The sequence below is a fragment of the Paroedura picta genome, chromosome 18, assembly GCF_049243985.1.
Source record: "Paroedura picta isolate Pp20150507F chromosome 18, Ppicta_v3.0, whole genome shotgun sequence".
In the NCBI taxonomy this organism is placed as follows: domain Eukaryota; kingdom Metazoa; phylum Chordata; class Lepidosauria; order Squamata; family Gekkonidae; genus Paroedura; species Paroedura picta.
This window is the reverse complement of record NC_135386.1, coordinates 12,090,802-12,098,076: the sequence shown is the minus strand read 5'-3', so window position 1 is coordinate 12,098,076 and position 7,275 is coordinate 12,090,802.

The window sequence follows — 7,275 nt, the reverse complement described above, 5'->3', positions numbered from 1 at the left end:
TATCGTTCTACACATAGTTTAATATCATTACTGTGGGCTGTATCCTCTGCTGCCAACAGGAACTGTCCCTTGCCATCTTCCAAGTGACAACCTTTAAAATACTTAAAGACAGCAATCATGTCCCCTCTCAACCTCCCCTTCTCCAGGCTGAACGTCCTAAGTCCCATCACTACTCTTCCCAATCTGGTATCTTCCACAGATTTAACTAGGAGTCCCCCTACCCCCTCATGCACATCACTGATAAAAATGTTGAAAAGTACCAGACCCAGTACCAAGCTTGTGGCACCCCACCACTCACCTTTCTAGCCAGTTTTGTATCCACCTATTCATCTGAATATACAGTCTACAGTCCTCCAGTTTACCCATCATAATATAATGGGGAACCTTGTCGAAATCCATGTAATCAACATCCACTGAGTTTCCACAAATAAGCCTGTCAGTCAAATTCTGAGGTTGGAGACAAATGCATTCTGACTTCCCCAGATGAACAAATTGTTCTCCAGATGTTTGCAGATCACCCCCTTTAAAATCTTCTCCATTTTCTTCCCTGCAATTGAAATCAGACTCTCTGACCTATAGATTTCCAGATCATTTCTCCTCCCTTTTTTGAAGACTGGGACAACGTTTGCTCTCCTCCAGTCTTCTGGCATCTCTCTAGTCCACCAAGAGGTCCAAAAGATGATGGACAAGGGTTCCACAGATTCACCAGAAAGTTCTTTGAGCACTCTTGTGTGCACACTGTCTGGCCCAGGGGATTTGAACTCATCCAGTGCAGCTGGGTGCCTCTCAACAATGTCTCTGTCCATGTCAACCTGCCACCCAGACACTATACCTTGCCTGTGACCATATTCTGGGAAAAGACAGAGACAAAATAGGTACTGAGCCTTTCTGCTTTCTCTCTGTCCTCTGTCAGAGTCTCTCCATTTTCACCCAACAGCGGGCCTATTGCCTTATTTACCTTATGTTTGCTCCTCACATATCTGAAGAAGCTTTTCTTGTTATAGTGGGCTTCCCTGGCCAGTCTCAGCTCACTCCCAGCTTTGGCCTCTCTGATGGCTGACCAACAGTGCCCAATAACCTGCAAATGCTCTTCTTTAAAGGTCCATCCCTCCATTTCTTGAACATTTGATTACCATCTTCAAGTATTTAAAAGGGTGCCATATGGAGGATGGTTTGAGTTGTTCTCTCTTGCCCGAGAGGGACAGACCAGAATGAATGGGATTAAATTAATTCAAAAGAAATTCGGTCTAAACCCCCGAAAGAAGTTCTATCTTTAGAGATCTTTAAACAGAGGCTGGGTAGCCATCTGACAGAGAGGCTGGCAAATGATCCGCAGCCTCCCGCTATGGGCCGCTATATAAAAGGCCTCCCACTCCAGGCCCCCAGGCTACCAATCGGCTCTTTTGGGCCGGGGCAGTCAAACTACGGCCCTCCAGATGTCCATAGGGTAGTCAAACTGCGGCCCTCCAGCAAACGTTGGCAGGGGCTCCTGGGAATTGTAGTCCATGGACATCTGGAGGGCCGCAGTTTGACTACCCCTGCCTTAGGGGAAGCACAACCCCCTCCAGGACAGGCTGGCTCTGCGGGTGCCAAGCAGCTTCTGCATCCACCAACAGCCTGTCTGTCTAACCTGGGCTGAGTGTCAGTCTTTCCAGCTTTGCATCAAGAGGTATGTTGCCTCTGGACATGAAGGTGCCGCAGAGCCATCACACCTCTTGGTGATAAGGTTATCATTACTGGCTGGAGAAAGAACTGTCTTCTGGAAACTGCCGATTGGTTGCACTGGTGAAGGCTCCAGTTCTGGTACTTGTGAGGCAGGGAGAAAGAATTGTGCCGTTGGCTCCCACACGCCGTTATGTGCCTCTTTCATGCCCCTGCTTTTGTTATTTTTCTCTGTAAAGCGTTCCGAATGCTGCTTGTCACAAAAATAACAACCCGGACAATTTTAATTGCTCTTTGAAATGGGTTAAACACGTTCAAGGACCAGGTTGGAGCAAATGGGGCCAGATTCACACAAAGGGGGGGAAAAAACCCAGGCTTTTAATTTGTGACATTTCCTACAGAAAGAACTGGTTTCTTTTTAGACTAGGACAATTTGCTTAAAAACGGGCCGTGCTTAACTGGGATAAGGAGTTTCTTCTTATTGATTTATGGAAAGTGTTCATTATAACTGGGTAAAAGCTTCTGAATTGTTCGGCTTCGGCTTATGAATTTCTGAAAGGAACAATTCATAGGCGTCAAAAGTACAGAGACGCACTCAGAGGGTAACAAAGTCCAAAGCCCTTTTGGATACAGGAAGTTAAGTGCACATTTCATTGGTTAAAAAAAATATCGCTTTGTTAAAAACCCATTAGTGGGGAAACTTTATCAATATTAGCCTGTGAGGAAGCCCACACTGTGTTGAGGAAGGAGACAATGATCATAACGCCCAAGGTAGCCTCGAAGAGCACAACCCTTCTTTCCTCAGCACTGTGGTCTCCATCCAGGGCAGGGGTAGTCAACCTGTGGTCCTCCAGATGTTCATGGACTACAATTCACATGAGCCCCTGCCAGCAAATGCTGGCAGGGGCTCATGGGAATTGTAGTCCATGAACATCTGGAGGACCACAGGTTGACTACCCCTGAACTAGGGGGCCACACTTGTGGCTTCTCTTTCAAGGCTAAATTGCACATCTAGAGTTACACCTGTATCGTTCAAACCTTGCCACCATCTGAAAGTGTGTGCACACCTTAGGCCTAATGGACTGCAAGGATTCATCGCTTTTTGGTTTGCCGATCAACTGTAACGACTTGATCTTTTGGAGCTCCGCCACTCTTCTCTCTAAGCCAGTGGCAGGTGTCCTGCAGTCAGCTTCCCAACTGTAAGAACTTTTATTTTAGCGCAATGTTAGGGCTATGTATAGCACAGCTGGTCGTGCACGAAGGGACCGCCATTTCTTTGGAGATGGGCTCCACTGACGTTTCGTTAGATACACACCCATCCTTATATCTGCTTTTCAACCCAAGCTAGTTGTGAAACAACAATAAAAGCTTTGTTCGGCATGCCTAAGAATGGAAGGAGACAGCCGGCGACTGCAAATAGAAGGAGCTGACAAATCAACGTGGCCAATGAAACAAAGGAGACTCTTTTTTTGCTCCTCTCCAGAAAGAGAGGAGGGGAGCATGCTAACCTGACCTCCTTCCATTTCCGCAGTCCAAGCGCTCCAGCTCAACAGCCGGACGGTTTAAAGCTCCCTGCCTCTCCAGGTTCCACAAACAGAACTTTGCAGCACAAGGAAGATCAAGGGCCCTCCAGTTGTTGTTTTCGTACTTTCACCAGAGACGCTCTGCTCCCCACAAGATACCCTGGCTTTAATTGGCACTCTTTCCATCTTGGGAGCTGCTGTGATGCTTTTGTTATTGAACTGGCTAAGAGCATCCAAGAGGCAGCCCTGATGGAAGGGCTCTGTAATGGAGGAAGGGAGATCGACTGAAGCACCATTTCTGAGGGGGGGGGAAGGGGAATGAGAGAGGCAAAACCCTCCACAGCGGCAGAAGCCAGGAACAGTGTCCACTTGGGATGCCTGTGAAATGCCTGCTGAGATGAGCATTCCCAGAGGCAGCTGGCTTCTCTAGGGCACTTTAATCTGCCCTGGAGCCCAGGAAAACAACAGTTGCCAGGAAGTCCTATGGTACACGTTAGCAATGGGGACAAATATATCCCTGGAAGGCCATGGCAAGATAGCCAACCCTCTGGTAGGACCTTGAAAGGCCTACAGCAACCAGAAGGGCTTGGGACGTTCCTGGCCTGCGGAGAGTGACAGCACAAGGGCTCACACAAGGCAGCCAAGCTCAAGTCAAGGTAGGGCTCACTTGTTGGATATTGTTGTTGTTGTTAAGTGCAAAGTCGTGTCTGATCCATTGCGACCCCATGGACAATGATCCTCCAGGCCTTCCTGTCCTCTACCATTCCCCAGAGTCCATTTAAGTTTGCACCGACTGCTTCTGTGACTCCATCCAGCCACCTCATTCTCTGTCGTCCCCTTCTTCTTTTGCCCTCGATCGCTCCCAGCATTAGGCTCTTCTCCAGGGAGTCCTTCCTTCTCATGAGGTGGCCAAAGTATTTGAGTTTCATCATCAGGCTCTGGCCTTCTAAGGAGCAGTCAGGGCTGATATTAAGGACTGGTAAAATCTTAATATCCTTAAAGTTAGCAGAGTGCCTTAGTGAGGTGTGTAACGCAGCGTCTGGCAGAGTGTTTGTGGAGTGAAAATAACAAAGAAACACACATTCACAAACATGGTACTTCACTAATATAACAACTGTTTAATAAAGAACTCAATGCTACATACTTAGAGGTAAAGATGAGGTTCCTATTCTATTCTAAATAGTTGGATGGAGAGAGATATTTGACACATCTCTCTGCCGTCATGTTGCTTGCTGGAAAGATGGAGGAGAAAGAGGATGGGGACTGTGGAAACCTCTAGGGACTGGTCAGTGAGATCAAAGGTGAGAGTGGTCAGTGTCCTATCTATCTCACTAACTCTATGGCAAGAGAGTCCTGTTTACACCCCCACAAGTCAGGAGACATCGCACAGAGAATTACTGAGGCAGCAGCAGAAACCAGAGACATCCAGGATGAGGACCTGGAGAGCTAGAAACTCCTCCTGCAGGGAACTGTCCAAGCTGGTTTTTAGAAGGCTTATGGTTTATATGTCATGTTTCAAGACTAATCTATATGGAGAGGTGGCATCTATATATATTTGAAATAAACTACACAGTTTAATTACACTGTAATGCAGAGGTAGTCAAACTGCGGCCCTCCAGATGTCCATGGACTACAATTCCCAGGAGCCCCCTGCCAGCAAATGCTGGCAGGGGGCTCCTGGGAATTGTAGTCCATGGACATCTGGAGGGCCGAAGTTTGACTACCCCTGCTGTAATGCGTGAAAGGATGAATCAATATTTCAATACATTTTGGGACCCTGTAAGAATTTCTGTGCTGAACGAGGCCAATATTTATTTATAAAATATATTTGCACGGTAAAGAGGGAAATAGATTGTGCAAAGAAAGATCTACTTCCAGCTTGTTGAAGTGGAAACATCTGGCACTCGCAGCAAAGCTGTGCAACGGAAATCTCTACGGAAGTCAGGCAGTGAGAGTGAGGGGAAACTCACAAACCCTTGTGCCAGAATTAGAGTGGCCAGCTGAGCATTGCATTTCCTCCTGGGTGTCTGAACCAGTTTGGTTCTGTTATATTGTTGTGGTCCCAATATGCAACTTCCCCCCCCCTCCTACCCCCACCTTATCCTGCATACCACTATTGGTCTTTGAAGAATATCCGACTGATGAGTTAATTGCCTTCCTGTGGAGTACTGCTTTTATGTTGTAAATCAGCACAACCAGCTCAAGAGATCGGTTCATAAATCCTCTCATGGGGGAGATTCACGATCCCTCAACGATAGTGCCCTTTCTCTTACTGGATCAAAACTCTCAAGCAACTGAGGCTATTGCAAAATTCCTCCACAGGGTTTTCTTCAAATGGATTGGGAATTGAAATGCCTTGTCGTTTAACATAAATGCTTTTGTTATGCCAATAAAGGTGCTTTGACTTTGTTGTAAAACTTGTTGGGTTTCATTGATGCTTTAGACTATAAGAGCTTTGCAATTTCCAGTTTTCACCTAGAGATTCCCATGTCTGAATGCTCGCACAAACTACTACTACTACTACTACTACTACTACTACTACTACTACTACTACTACTAGTAGTAGTAGTAGTAGTAGTAGTAGTAGTAGTAGTAGTAGTAGTATCCACTTGAAACTGCAGTCAGTGACCGCCTGCTCTGAACACTCCTTAGTGGAAAAACTCTCTGCTAATAGAAAACCAGCATTGCAAGGTAGTACCATGTCTTGATTGCCTTTGCTGGCTTTTGAAGCGCAAGGTGACTTTGACCACGGGGAAGCCTTCCAAAGTGTGATCCTCCATGTTCGCGCTGTATGGGGGAACGTTGCCTGGGACACACGGATAGAGGCACTCCGAATTAACACATGGAAACCGCAGCTGCAGACGGTCATGAACGCTCACCAGTGTGTCTGCCAGGCTGGTGCTCAGATGGCATCGAGAGGGAACAGGCTTCTCGGGGCTCAAATAAGGACCAGGGTGTCATTCGGCCTGGAGTGATCAGAAAACACTGCGCCAGCACAAAAGCACCACTCCTGCTGTTTCCAGAAGTGGGATGCACTGCGGCCATTTCTGCGTCAAGAGCTACACTTGCAGGTTGTCATTCCTAGTTGCCATGGCTACCGCGATTAGCAAGAGCGCCATCCTGGAGTGGGGGGCAGGGAGGGAGGGGCAAAATGCTCCCCCAACGTCCTCTCCAAGGGCAACAGGTGCATCGAGATCCTGGTATGGTCAGGCTTGCAGGCTCCAACCAACCAACCAATTCTAGGGCTACATCTGGAAAGCATACTTGGACCGATTGTATATCAAATCAAAGGCTGAAAAGGTGGCAGGGATTTCGGAGGGTATGCAGGCCTCGGCTTCTTTCCTTTCCCTTTTAAGGTCCTCTACTTCAGTGAGCAACAAATAAGGAGTCTTTATTTCTTGAAGGAAAGTGTGGCAGAGGAATACTTGGCTACTGACAGGGTAGGCCTTGGGTCCCTAACCACCTAAAAATTAGGGGTCTTTGTCATCTTTTATTATAGGAGGTAGTTAACATAGGGATAACCCATAACTCACCATCAAAACTGTACTAAGGGCATTCCAGCAGCACGTGGGCCAGGGAGTCGGCCCTTTTCAAATCACACAGGCAAAGGTTAGTTACAGTATCTCCCATGTAGGACAGCAGAAAGGGCCACACTCACATGTGCGAGCATTAATGCTCTACCGTAGCAATGGGCTGTTAGTTGGAGATGGAAAGATGCCAAAAAAAAAAAAACTGGGTGGAGGATACTTTCTGAGCTCATAAAACTGAGCTGGAGTAATCAAAGTCTTTTTATTTCTTAAATTTTTATACCGCCCTCCCATACAGCTCAAGGCGATTTTATATGTTAACTAGCATCAAAGCCCATTCCTAAGGACGGGCTTTGAAAAGGTCCCCTCCCCTGGCCAAGCAGCTTAAGGCAGCGGTCCCCAACCTTTCTGAGGTTGGGGACCGGCAGGGCATTGGGGCGCGGGCCACGCCCACGCATCGGGCTGCTCCCGCGGGCTGCGCCCACGCACCGGCCGCGCCCGCGAGCCGCGCCCGCACATCGGGCCGCGCCACACGAGCCGCGCCCGCACATCGGGCCACGCCC